The sequence below is a fragment of the Haemorhous mexicanus genome, chromosome 28 (assembly GCF_027477595.1).
Source record: "Haemorhous mexicanus isolate bHaeMex1 chromosome 28, bHaeMex1.pri, whole genome shotgun sequence".
NCBI lineage: Eukaryota > Metazoa > Chordata > Aves > Passeriformes > Fringillidae > Haemorhous > Haemorhous mexicanus.
The window spans coordinates 8,770-23,526 of NC_082368.1; positions in this window are offsets into that span (position 1 = coordinate 8,770).

Genomic DNA, 14,757 nt, shown 5'->3' on the forward strand with positions numbered 1-14,757 from the left:
TATCGTTCTGAGTCATGATGTGGGTCCTTGATTACCCGTGAAACAGAAATGGCTCCTGGAGGGAGTTATCTCTGAGTCATGTGGCAAGACATTGATGGGCCCATTAACAGGAGAGAAGGAAAAAACGATGCCACCCCTGGTTTCCGCAGTTCTTGAGGGTGGGAATAGGATGCATTTTGATATTGTAAGCTAGGACAATACAGGATGCAGGTTTTTGCATTTGCAGGAAGTTTGTATGGATTTGAAAAGTATCCTCATAGCAGAAGCACAAAAGTATTCTCATACCCCTCTGAATCATCTTCAAATGAAGCAATTCTCCCAATAACCTAAGGCATGAATGACTTGCAAGTGAGTTGAAGAAACACGCCAAAGATAAGTAGTGTTCAACTGCAGAGAATTGTTTAGGGACATCATACCCTAGTATTTTAAATCAGAAAGCATGGATGGACGGGTCTTTTTTCCTTAGTTGACTACAGAACCAGCGGTCCTTTGCAGGAGGGTGTTTGGATTTAGGATGACACTGGCAACTAAGAGCATGGCTACACAGAAGGTGCTACTTTTAGACCAGAACATTCAACTACTAAAGGCAGATAGGAGAATAGCTGATTAGTGACAGCTCCGACAGGAGGAGTCTGCGGCTTACCCCGTGGGAACAATAGAAGCACATTTCAATTTTAGAAAACCATTCATTTCAGAGGACCAAGCATCAGTGAAAAGAAAAGGTCGAGTAAAGACATCCTAGTGCTCTTCTGATCAGAAGCATCTTCCTCCATATGAGAGTATTTAGGAAAGGACAGTGCGTTCATAAGGAAAGGTGTGCCAGTTACAAAACCTGGAGAACAAGGCAAGAGAAACTTATACATTTTATTTGCTATTTTTATTTCACCTGCTAAAAAATGATTTTTTTAAGACTGAATTTTATGAATTCTGCAAAGCTATCTTTTTGAACGTCTTCCTACCCGTATTAAACACCGAGGTGACAAAGAGAGCAGCAGTGGAAGGAAAGCTGGTCCATCTCCCCCTCCTTGTAGCTTTAGGCCAGTGAGCGATTAGAAGTTGGTCACTTCATTTGAGATAAATAGCTTTACCAAGAGAGAATATTATCCAGCCTTGATCTTTCCTTTGGAGCTGATCCGCTTTGTAGTCATGAATTCTTGACTCAGTTGGGGAGAAACAATGGCATTACGGTGTGGGAGCTCAGCACATCACTCCTGATGTCCAGAGCTACCGAGAGAACCCTTGGGGGGGGCTCGGGAGTCCTGGAATGTTGCCAAAAGCACTTGGTGGCTTGATTTTGATTCATCTAGAGATGTGCCACCGATGTATGAGGAAATGGAATTTGCAAGAATCACTCGGGTGTAAATGGTGAAGGGAAGATATCATTATAGGGTGAATCACAAATTTTGGGGGTATTGGTACAGGGGGGTTGCAGAGACAAGATGGAGGAATCAGGGTGTGCCACCAGGCTCTTCCTTCTTCTTCCTGTCTTCCATCTTCTGGACTGGTGTTGGCATTTGGGGATTGGTCTGGGATGAGAGTGTAGTTAGTGACGAAGATGATAGGGATTGGGGACAAAAGGTAAATATGATATACGTAGTTTTTGTTATAAAAGATGCGGCCGCCTTGGGGGTGGGCAGAGTGCCTTTGGCTGCCGTGCTGGTCAGATCCTTCGGGCAGAGAAGGGACTTTTAGATAAGAGATAATAAACAATTCTGAAGACCGAAAAAACCTAGCGTCCAGTCTCATCCTTTGAAGCCCAGTGTGCGAGAACCATCCTAAGCGTGTGTGGGGGCAGAGACAGACAGCTGACCCCATACCTGGCAGTCCCTGGGTGGGCCACAAGGTGGGCCACAAAGACTGGGCCACAGAGGTGGGCCACAAAGGTGGGCCACGGAGCTGGGCTGCAAGGGCAGTGCTGCAAGGCCATCAAGGACTGCGGTTAAGCAAGCAGTCTCGCCGGCGGGCAGCTCCCTGAGTTGGACGGGTTCCCAGGAAACCACTGATAACTCCTTGGGAAAACAGCCAGAGGGATCCGAAGAAGCAGCAGCCAAAAAGGACATCGCACTCTACCTCTGCCGAAGAAAAATCGTACCAGAACAGCCCGGACCGGGATTGGAAAGGCGCCTCCGACCCCATCTCCTGCGACCTGCTGGACAGAGACCGGGAGCCTTCGGACTGCTCTGACAATGTGAATTCGGTAAGAAGGTCAGAAATTAAGAACATGGGGAAAACATACTCCCAGGAACAAATAGAGGTTCTGTCCGCCTTACAAAGTGTGGCAGAGGCAAACACAAAGGGAATTCCTAAGAGAGCGCTCAAAGATTTATTGATGTGGGTGAGACTTAATTATCCACATTTGGAAACCCGTGTGTTATTCAAAATGGGTTTCTGGCAAGAAGTTAATAGACACGTATATCTTTTGGCCACAAAAGGTGATGAGAAGGCCTTGAAATTGCTGTCTCCAGCAAGGACCATGTTAGAGGCAATTACGGCAAGATCCCGGAGTAGGGCCAAGATCATTAGTTGTGAATCCCACAGGGGCGGGATGAGGAGAGTAAAGCTCAAAGCAGAGATTGCCTCTGGTCCCAACCGGCCCTGGCAAAGTAGCTCCCGATGAGAGGAGTTTCGGCGCGGGGTTTGCGAGCGAAACGCCGACAGCGGCAGCCTCAGCTGGCGCAGTGCCAAAGACGTGCGCGCAGGGCGAGACCCGCAGGATGTCCGGGAAGGGTTCTCAAAATACAGCGTCCACGTCAGACGCGGCCAATGGGCTGGGAGCAGCTGCAGAGTTCCAAGCGGCACCCGTAGGTAGACGTAGGAGACGCGTGATGATGCAGGACCCGGAAGTCGAGCCGCGGCGGTCTGGTCAGATTGCGCTGCGCATGCAGGCACAGGCGGGGCAGGGGTTGCACGCGCGGGCAGGGGGCTTGAATACAGCGTCAGAGGAGGAGGAGAAAGAGTCAGGGACAGACATAGGGGACGAGTCATCAGAGGCGGAGCGGGACGGAGACAGTGACGTCAGTTCAGGAGAGACAGGGGGCATTCCCGAACCTGCGCATGCGCAGAGAGTGCGGAAGGAGCGTGGTCGGGGGTGAGCCCGATCCCCTGTGACGTTGTGGGGGAGGAGGGGCCGTGCTCGGGGTTCCACATCCCGGGGCTCCACCCTCTCTCCGGTTCCGGCTTCCCCGATCCCAATCCCTGCGGTTCAAACCTCTCCCATTCCTGAGGGACGTTCATGTGTTCAGGCTTCATTGTTGGCTCATTCAAAACCCGTGCGAGCTCGGTTCCAAAAATCAGAAACGCTGCATTCAGCCGAAGCGGCTGAAGAGCCGATCGAGTCTGGGACACCATCACGGTCGTCCAGGCGGACCACAGCGCCACCTAGTGGCAGGAAGACCACAGTGCAGGACATGCCAGACCCGGTTGGTCGCTCCACAGCGCTGTCTCGTGGCAAAACAATAACAATGCAGCAGTTTTTCCCAACAACATACAAAAAGAAAACAGCAACAAAGAAGGAAAAAGCAACACAGCAAACAGATTTTCCGTCAACTTTGGAGCTTCAAAGATTTGAAGACACATCATCAGAAGCGGAAGAAGAAGAAGAAGAAGGAGAAGACATGATACAAATTACAGCTTCAGAGGGAACCCCAGCATGGATGTTTACAATGGCAGAAGCAGCAAAAAGCTTTCTGCATTCATTTGATACAGTGAAGAAGAAGAAGAAGTCACGAGAATTTGAAATTCCTTTTCCGGATTTGGGAGCAAGGCCAAAAACCTCAAGTCGAAGGATGTGGACAGAGGAATCACCGACGACTTCCAGGGTTCCACTGTGCAACCTGTTGCCATCAGAACTACCAGAAGAGGAATTTCCAGAGGAAGAAGAAGAGCAACCAAAGAGGCCAATAGATTGGAAAAACATCAGAAAGAAGTTGTCCAAGGAGAAGGGTTTGTTAAGAGGATCAGGAGATCTGACAATGCCAGTGACGTATGATGCACAGGGACAGAACCCAAGGTGGGAAAGGCTGGGTCACGACATGGTCAAAGATTTAGCAAAGGCCATTCAAAGCAACGGGTTGAATTCACGGTACTTCAAACAACTGCTGAAGGGGACATTAGACAATTATGAATTTACACCATATGACATCCGACGCCTTGTCAATTATCCTCACGGACACAGAGAATCTCATCTGGGACAGAAGATGGCGACGATATCTCGAAGGATTGAGGAACAGTTATCAAGGTGGACCAAATGCGAACCTCACTGTAGCACAGTTGGCAGGGGATCCTCCAAATGACAATCCAACAGAACAAGCAGCACGACTTCCGAGGCAAGTGCTGAATGACATCAAAGAAGCGGCGCGAAGAGCAATCCTGCAGATTCCACCAGCAGGAGTTCCAGATACCCCATTCGCATCCATCAAGCAAGGTCCCACAGAATCATTTTCATCATATATAGATCGACTCTCACAAGCTGTCGATCGACAGGTGGTAGATGAACAGGTAAAGCAGCCACTCATGGAAAGTTTAGCCTACGGCGGTGCCAACCCGGATTGCCAACGGGTCATCTCAGCAATGCCAGGACGGCCATCCTTGGCAGAGATGGTGGAGGCCTGCAGCAAAGTGGGAACGCCTCAGCATGTTGCATCGATCGTGAGGGACGAGTTGAAAGGAGAGTGGGAAGAACAGATAAAGAGACAGGTGGAAGGACATCTAGCAAAACAGTCAGAGGAGAAGACGCTGGAAAAGATGCTCCAACAACAGAAGAGCAAAATAATGAGCGAAATTCATGCAGCCATGAAGAAGAACAACCCGTTGGGAGGACAGTGTTACGGGTGTGGAGCGTTTGGGCACATGAGGAAGAATTGTCCACAAGCGAACATACAAGTGCAGGCACCAAAGCTGCAAAAACCAATCTGCGCACCATGTAGAAAAGGAAGACATGCTGCGAATGAATGTTACTCCCAGATGGATGTGGACGGGAATCCTCTACCGTGTCCGGGAAACGTAAGGAGGAGCGCAGACAATCGCCAGCGCGCTACGACACAAGTGATGGCGATGGCCCAAGAGCAGACAGGGCAATCATCGGAGAACGCCAGGCAGATGCACTCAGCAAAGTCCTCAGCCGATTCCCCAGCGACCCAGACCTCCTCCCACCAGGGGCACAGTGCACATTGGCAGCTTCCAAATTAGTGTGTTTCTTGGACGAGAGTCACGCAGAGATACCCACAGGTATCTGCGGAGATTCACACAAGAAGCAAGATTTTTTGATAGTGGGGTTGAACAGAAGTAGTACCCTTGGACTCATTGTTTATCCGTCTGTTGTCTCAGCAGACAAAAACACGGAACTGACAGTTTTGGCAAAAGCTCTCCTTCCACCATTGACTGTGGCGGAAAACACCCAAGTCGCAAGGGCTTTCGCCTTGCCACCACACGCCATCAAACAGGTCATGTCGATTTTCGACGAGGAAGGGTTTCCACTGAAGGAACATGTTGAGATACATGCTACATGGATAAAGCACATAGGCCGAGATCGACCCACGCTCACTTGTCAACTGACTTGTGGAGACAGAACGATAGAGGTCAGAGGAATGTTGGACACTGGGGCAGATGTCACAGTAATATCCTACATCTTTTGGCCCCGTGATTGGAGCTTGATTGCGCCCTTGGGAACTCTCTCAGGCATAGGGGGAGCTTCTCTTTGTCTGCAAAGTGAAAATTCCATCGTTGTCACCGGACCAGGAGACAAGACGGCGATCATTCGTCCTTTTGTTGTGCAAAAGCCAATCACCGTTTGGGGAAGAGATCTTTTGGCAGAATGGGGCACGAAGATCGAAGTGGATTTTTAGTCGGGGTCACTGCAGCACTCACCACACTGAAACTGACATGGAGAACAGATGATCCAGTTTGGGTGAATCAGTGGCCCCTTGGGCGAGAAAAGTTGAGTGCGCTGAGAAACCTGGTCCAAGAACAATTGCAGAAGGGACACATCAAGCCAACAGACAGCCCTTGGAATTCTCCAGTGTTCGTCATCAAGAAGAAATTATCAGGAAAATGGAGGCTGTTGCATGATCTCAGGAAGATCAATGAGGTCATCGAGGACATGGGACCTCTCCAATTGGGACTTCCATCAGTTTCGATGATTCCCAGAGATTGGCCACTTGTGGTCATTGACCTCAAGGACTGCTTCTTCAGCATTCCGCTCCATCCAGATGACGCAAAGAGACTTGCCTTTTCTGTTCCAAGTATCAATAAGGAAGCACCTCTGCAACGATACCATTGGGTGGTACTTCCACAGGGCCTGAAGAACTCGCCGACAATCTGTCAATGGTATGTGGCACGAGCTTTGTCACCGGCACGGAAGAAATTCCCAAAGGTGAAGATCATTCATTATATGGATGATTTGCTCATTGCAGCGTCAACACAACAGGAGCTGCAAAAGGCTCGTGAGTGCGTGATTGCAGAAGTGCAGAAGGCAGGTCTGGAAATTAGTGTTTCGAAGATCCAAGAGGTCGCACCTTGGAAGTATCTAGGGTGGAAGATCTCAGAGAGAACGATAAGACCCCAGAAAATGGAGGTCAGCAGGCAAAATTAAGTCATGCATTTTTTCATCAAAATGCACAAGCGCTAATGGAATCCTTCCGTCTCACAAAAACTCAGGCGAGGGAGATCATCAGTGCTTGTCCAGACTGTCAACTTGTGCAGCCGCCAGCTTCAACAGGGGCAGTCAATCCACGAGGGCTGCAAAGTCTTCAACTATGGCAGGCAGATGTCACAAAGTATCCATCATTTGGGAGGCTCAAAAATGTTCACATTTCGGTAGATACATTCTCGGGAGCAGTTTTCGCTTCAGCACATGCAGGGGAAACAGCAGATCATGCTTGTCGGCATTTCCTGCAAGCATTTGCATCGTTAGGCATGCCTCAGGAGATAAAAACAGATAATGGTCCAACATATACAGGCAGGGTGCTTGACAAGTTCCTGAAAAGGTGGGGTGTCAAACACATGTTCGGTATTCCACATTCACCTACAGGTCAGGCAATCATTGAAAGAACACATCATACCCTGAAATCCCTTCTGGACAGGCAGAAAAGGGGTGAGCCAGAGGCAACGCCTCACATGAAGTTGAACAAAGCATTGTATGTGTTGAACTTTCTCAATAGTTCATCTTCAGAGCCCAATCCACCCATCTTGAGACATTTTTCAAACAGTTCTCAGGCAAGATTAAGGGAGAATCCTTTAGTCTTGATCAGAAACCCCGAGTCAGGACAGATAGAGGGTCCTTTCAGACTAATCACTTAGGGCAAGGGTTTTGCTTGTGTTTCCACAGAGCGAGGTCCGAAGTGGGTGTCAGCGAGGCACGTGAAACCGTTCCGGACGCAAGAGCAGGAAAGCACCGATCCCAGAAGCAGAGAGACGAGTACCCAGACAGAAGAGGAGGTTGAAGTTATGAACAGCAGTTTGGAGAAGACAAAAGAATAAAAAGACTTTGGGGATTTTTTTTTTCTTTCTTTGGGGAGAAAAAAGGTTTAGGAGGAAAAAATGGCAATGTTATGTTACAGGGATGGGATCATAAGGTTTGTGATTCTCATGTGTTTCATTTCGTCATCAATTGCTTTAAATGACGAAGCAAATTTGCCAGTTAAACAACCAAAAAAGAATGTTTGGGAAGCTTTAGCTCAGGCAGCGAATTTAGATAGTATTTGTCTGACACATTCCAGACCAGGGAGTCCATTTTCGGCATGCATGATTGGGATGCCGGTGGACGAATGGCCAATTCCAGGGCACGCTCCAGTCAAAATCTCACAGGTTGTTAAAGATCCTGTGACGGAGTGGCGTGCTTGGACGCATCTTCTTCCTGTAGATTCTACTGAACCTCAGGAATTGGAGATTTTTGGGTCCATGACAAAGGAGGTGCTTTTTGTGCAAACAGAAGGGGGAGATGTGGGAGCTCAGCACATCACTCCTGATGTCCAGAGCTACCGAGAGAACCCTTGGGGGGGGCTCGGGAGTCCTGGAATGTTGCCAAAAGCACTTGGTGGCTTGATTTTGATTCATCTAGAGATGTGCCACCGATGTATGAGGAAATGGAATTTGCAAGAATCACTCAGGTGTAAATGGTGAAGGGAAGATATCATTATAGGGTGAATCACAAATTTTGGGGTATTGGTACAGGGGGGTTGCAGAGACAAGATGGAGGAATCAGGGTGTGCCACCAGGCTCTTCCTTCTTCTTCCTGTCTTCCATCTTCTGGACTGGTGTTGGCATTTGGGGATTGGTCTGGGATGAGAGTGTAGTTAGTGACGAAGATGATAGGGATTGGGGACAAAAGGTAAATATGATATACGTAGTTTTTGTTAAAAAAGATGCGGCCGCCTTGGGGGTGGGCAGAGTGCCTGTGGCTGCCGTGCTGGTCAGATCCTTCGGGCAGAGAAAGGACTTTTTAGATAAGAGATAATAAACAATTCTGAAGACCGAAAAAACCTAGCGTCCAGTCTCATCCTTTGAAACCCAGCATGCAAGAAACATCCTGAGCGTGTGTGGGGGCAGAGACATACAGCCAACCCCATATTACGGCCATGGATGTTAGAGTGCGCTGATGGGAAATGAGGTTTTCATCTTCAGGTCCTTGCTTCAGGAAATATTCCAAATTCATCAGAAAGAAAATTCGAAGACCAGGAATCCCCACTCAAATGACCTACTTCAAATAGTCTGTACGCATAAGAGACATCAAGCAGGTGCTCTCATCTGTTAGGGGAATACCCAGCCAGTACATTATTGTCTAGTTAGGAGGCAATAATTTTGGAAATCATTGAATTTTTTGTATTGCAAGTGAATGGTCAACACATTTTATTACTGGATTAGGTAAAATCATGTCTTCTGCATCCTTTCAGAGAGGAAGCTTACCTGGATCTAAAGCTGCTCAGCTCCATGATGGGATGCTTTGTCTTCAAAGGGAACTCTAGTCTTCGTCCTTTTGGATTGCTTCCATAGCTTTTCACTCACTCTTCAGGTACCTGTTAAAATGGCCTCTTATCCCATGCAAATTTTTATGGGCATAGTCACTGAATTGGGAAGTATTCCATAAAGTCCACAGGCCTTGTTGAGATGGATGCACAGGTCTCAAGGGTGTTAGCAGATGTTATTCTGAGGCCACTCCTGATCATGTTGGATGGATCATGTTGACTGAGGAAAGTGCCCAAAGACTGGATGAAAGCAAATGTCACCCATCTTCAAAAAAGGCAACCAGGAGGACTCAGAAAAGTACAAGCCAGCCAGCCTCATTTTGATCCCCAGGAAGTTGATGGAGTAGCTATTCCTGGAAAGCATTGCCAGGCACACGAAGGAGGACAGAACAAATGTAGTCAGCATGGATTTACCAGGGGAAATTGGTGCTTGACGACTTTTTAAACTCCTCCGGTGAATGAACTTGCCTGGTAGATGAAGAGAATATCATCTGCCTGGGCTTCAGGGAAGTTTTTGACATGGTTTATCTACATGGCAGCACACATACCTACGGGAAGGAATAGTGCAAAGAGCAGGGAACCAGTGTCTTTTCAATGATGCTCAGTGAAAAGACAAGAGGCAGTGGGCACACACTGCAATACAGGAGATTGCCTCTGAGCATCACAAAATTATCTTTTACCGTGACGGTGACTGAACCATGGCACCGAGTGTCCAGAAAGATGGTGGAGTCTGGATCATTGAAGACATTAGAAGTAGGCCCAGATATAATCTTGGGCAACAGGCTCTAGGTATCCTGGTTGAAGCAGGGGGATGGGACTTGGTGAGCCCCACAGAGCCCTTCCACCCTCATTCATTCTGTGCTAGTGAATTCTCTTAGAGATGCATTTCAAGGACTGGCATGACAAAGCTCTGTGCAGAGTGAGATCCAAATGGACATGGGATTTAAGTTCCTTAAGTAGTGTTCAAGAAGAATGTAAAACTCCAGGAAACCTGTCTCTTCCATAACTGAATCCCTTTCATGGGAAAATTCCCCAGCTCTAGAAAGATCCTCTGAGACGCATGCTTAAGACTGACACTGGCAGAGCAAATTTCTCCCAATGTGTGTCTAAGACCAGTTAGGATCTTGACCAAAAGTGTTGTCAACGTAGTCACAGAAGGCATATTGTTAAGAAGTGACAACTTACATCAGAATGGCAAATATTGGTCCACCAATGAATTACTGTATGAGAATTATCGACTTGTATTCCAAATAAATAAAAAGGAGTTGGTCTTTATTGAACTCTTTCATTGCAATATTCATAAGGGAAGAAAAAGACCTATGTCCTTAACTTTCTTAATTCTAACAAAGATTTAAAAAATTCCTTGTAAAAATCGTATCTTAATTATCGGTCTATGAAACAATTTGAGTTGGGAAAAAAGTCCTAAAATTGTGTAGACAGTTGCAGAGAAAGCAAGAGAATAGGAAAGAAACAAAAACAGAGAAAAAGAGTCATCTTGAGTCTGCTAGCTAGTTCTAGAAGTAGTCTGCTAGAAAAAGGAAACCCCAGTTGAATTTCAAATGTGTTCATGCACTTGATTCAGTAACTGGTCAATGTAAAAACCAGTCCTTTCGTACAACTTCCCCCAGCAACAAAAACTTCAACAAATTGACACCACCATCATGCCTGTCCAGATGTATTTAAAAGAGAAATGAGGATTTTCTTGAAAATCTATTTGCGTCAAAGTTGCAAGACATTGGAGGGATTCTCCACATTCTCCTTCCTCCATGCGGCTTGAAAGTATATTTGATAAAATATGCAACAAAGCATGTGATTTACAAGGTAGAGTAAAATGGATGACTTGGGAATTGATCTCTTTTGGATATGAAACTTCATATCCACTCTCTGGGAAGTTTCTAAAAGAAATGATGGAGCTGAGGCATGAATCTGCCACTCCGAGTGCTAAGCAAACATAGACACTCCCCTTCACATGGCCCCACCTTCCGCACACACCTAGGCATGCACAGAGATCAGCATAGCAGATCATGAACATGGACCAGAGCTGCTTCTAGGGTTTTTCCCTTTAAGGATGCTTTGTCTGTTCCAAAAAAGAGCACAGTCCCTCTTCTTTTGGGACACCTGTCCCCCGCAAATTTCACCCCCTGGGGCTGAGGTGTCTCTTGAACAGGGATCATCTTCCTCGTCTTCTTCTTTGAAGACGGAGGGCACCACCACCACCCTCCTCACCCGTCGTCTCTGTTCACACACCTTCACGTCACCGCACTCTCCTGGCTCTGAGCCATTGCCTCCCCCTAGATGCAGTCTCTGTGTCACAGGAACTCAAAGGTTCTGTCATAGCTATCCAAGAAAAGTCCAGCCAAAGGCCACTCCATCATCTCCTCCCACCTAGGATTCTTCTCAACTTCTCTCAATCTCATCAACTCCAGGAGGAATCAGCATTTACAAGGTTTCTATCATCTCAAGAAGGGTTAAAAGTCCCAGGCTCTGCCGGTTTGGTTCATGAACTCCCACAGCTGGCTGCCCTGCTGGGCACCCTCCCCCCCCACCTTCTCCTTCACGCCAGCCACGCTATTGCAGGCACAGGCTGCTCTCCTCTCGCTCCCTCCGGGGGTGGGTTGGGGGGAATGGGGGATGGCTGCCCGAAGCCTCGCAGTGCTTCTCCACCCTTCGGCCCAGGCCTGGCCTACCTCCCTCCGGCCGCATGGCTCCCCTCCCCCCCCGCCCAGCTCAGAGCCAGGCAGGGGAAGGTCTGCTCTCTTCCAAGACCGGAACCCAAAGAGAGTTCCCCCTGGGAGTTCACAGCTTTTAACCCCCTGTGTTCTCAGAGGCGTATCCATGCCCTCAGTGGACAAACCTGGTGCCAATATTAAAATCTGAACACCGATTGGCGTGACCACACCATCCCAAACAACTTCATTTCCTCTCAAACCACAACAACTATCAAGGATCACAGGTCAAGGTAACCAGTAGTGAAGTCAATGGCATTTCTGTTGATTATGTCCCAAAACTGCCTCACCTAATTGGAAACAGTTGGCTAGTAAGTTGTGTTTATAACTAACCTCCTTTAACCTTTAAAATTACAAGCTGTGGCGATTCCTGTAGGCCCCTGATGTGCATCTGGAGTCACCTCTAACACTGACATACTTTGCTTTTGAGATTTCTTCTGATTAGAATTTGAGCTTATAAAGTGATGTGATCTTGTCCACAGCTTCCAGCCAAGGGGACCAGAGCACACTTTTACATCTGTCAACAACACATAGAGTGTTTTCTCTCTGCTGGAGTGTAATGAATTTTCAGGAAAGTTCTTGTATTTTACATTCTCTAATAACTACTATGGCCTCAACAAAGTGGGAATTTTCCTTTGTTTTATGAGGGAGAATGTAGGCAGAAGGAAAACAATTGCTCAGATCTTGACTTGAATGCTGGCACAAGAGTTGAATCCATGGAAAGCAACTAGAAAATACAGCTGTTATTTGGAAGTGAAGCTAGGAAAGAGCCTGAAGATTTCACTGCACTGTACATTAAGAAGCCTGGACCATTTGCATCTCAGCAAAATAATTGATCAGTACAAATTTGCTGTATAAATTCTTTTAAGCTTATTTTTAAGGCTCAGATTTGTACATGAACTTTCTGAATTCTTGCCCGATATACACATTTTCTCAGTTACATGAACTTGAAACATATTGCTTAATACATTATAATTCTTCTTACTCTGATGAGATGGTATATATTTGTAAATTTTAAGGGACTTATTATCCCCTATGCTGCTGGTTAACTCCATACTGGTTATTGTCCATCACTGGAAATCTGATCCATATGTGGAGCTATGCTCACTGGTGTTCACATTGGACCTTATAAACTGAGTACTCACTGTGTGACTTAGAAGGTAACAATTAAGCATGAACTGGTAATCATCCCAAGTGAGGAGCACCCAGCATATTTGATTATTCCTGAACAAAATCACGTACTAAGCAGACACCGCATTCACAGAACATTGGATTCCTCCTTTATCCCACACAGATTAATACCTTCTGAGTCAGGCTTATGTCTCACTTCTGGGAAAGAGGAAAGAAAGGTCTTGTGGTGACTCGTTTTGCACAAACTGGTTGTTTTCAGAGTAGCGGTTTTTACCACAGGGTGAAATGAAAACAGCTGCCAAGAGCAATTTGATTCAAAAAGGCAGTGGCCTTTTGAACAGCCCAGACACGTCCGTGGCTCTGCAAAGCCCTGACCTCTGTTGTGCTGCAGCCCCTCAGCACATTCATGTTCCTGAACATATAACACTGAACTGTGACCTTCACAAGCACCACTGTGTTGGATCTGAGTCACAAAGAGCAGCTCAGCTGAGCAGGCTCCTCACCCTCTCTACACTCTGCTAGCTACGGCTTGTAGACAAACCCACCACATGCCTTAAGTAGAGCTGAGCATGGATTCTGCATTGCCTGTGCTGTAGGACTCCCAAATATACTAGAGTGCTTCTCACATACTGTGGATATTGGGGCCATCTCAGTGCATGGCTACAAGAGTTCAGTGCAGATGATGAGTAAGGCATAAGCAGCTTAGGTCTGTTTTTACCTATCAAATTGAGGGATTTAGCCTTTGAGGGCAGGGTTCTGTGCACGTCATCAGGTGCTGTGTAGACACTGCAGCTCACCAAGCTGCCCCAGTCTCCTGTTTTTATTCAAAACAGGGAACTTTAGGTCACTGTTCACCTGACCCAATTTAGATCTGCCAGTGCCCAGTGAGTGCACCAGAGCTGACACAACGGGAGGCTCAGGCTGTGCCAACACCGTGAGCTGACTCAGATTTATCAGATGAAACCCAGCCTGGGGTCTGGGTGTGGTGTGCTGCCCTTACACGTGCTATAAACTGCTTCTGAAAATAAAAGGGACATTTCCCTTCCACACCCCCACACCAGCCCATGATCCAGGGCTGATCTGTGAGCTAACAGGCAGCTCACCTGCCAGAGACTAATTTAGAATGTGTTAGTTGCCTGCTTTGGAGGTTTTGCCTTCCCTCTATCTGATACCTTGCTATTCAGCAGGGAAATTAAAGGGGATTGAAATAACGAGGCTATTTTGTATCCTTCTCCAGATGAATCCATTCTGAACCAGATCTCATGGAATTTTCTAAAGTCTTTTAAAATGAGCATGCTCAGTTCAAGTTTAGAAGAGTTGATAAAAGGCGGACATTCTTCAGGCCTGTGAGAAAGGGCCTCTGGTTACTAGAAACTGTGCTTTTCCCCAAAGACCACATTTCTTTTGGATTAAAATATAAATAAATAAATAAACCAAATTCTGATCTTCACTGTTTCACACCAGTGTTTGCTGAGATTCATTTGAAGAGAAAACACATACCTGAATTCAGGTCAGATCACCCTGAGAAGGTTTAAACTCCAGAAGGAAGATGAGTCCAGTCTCCTTTTCCCTGCTGTAGTGCGGTGTCCCTCTGTGTTATTTCCACTGCTGTTTACAATTAAACAGAGCAGCCCTCCCTGAGATCCTCTCGCCTCTTGGGTGAAAACCAGAAGTGAAAAATAATTTCTTCCTTCAAAGCATCCTGAGATTTTCTGCTCCAGGTGCCTGCCCTGTGCTCTTCACCCAATCAAAGACAAAATCAAATGGCCCAAGTAAACCCCAAAAAAACCTCATAGAAATTTAAAAGCTGTGTGTATGAGGCAACTAGGAACATGGGTTAGTGGTAGGCTTGACAGTGCTGGGGGAATGGTTGAACTCGATGAGTTTAGATGACTTTCCCAACCTAAACAATTTCATGATTAAGTGATTCTGTGATTATG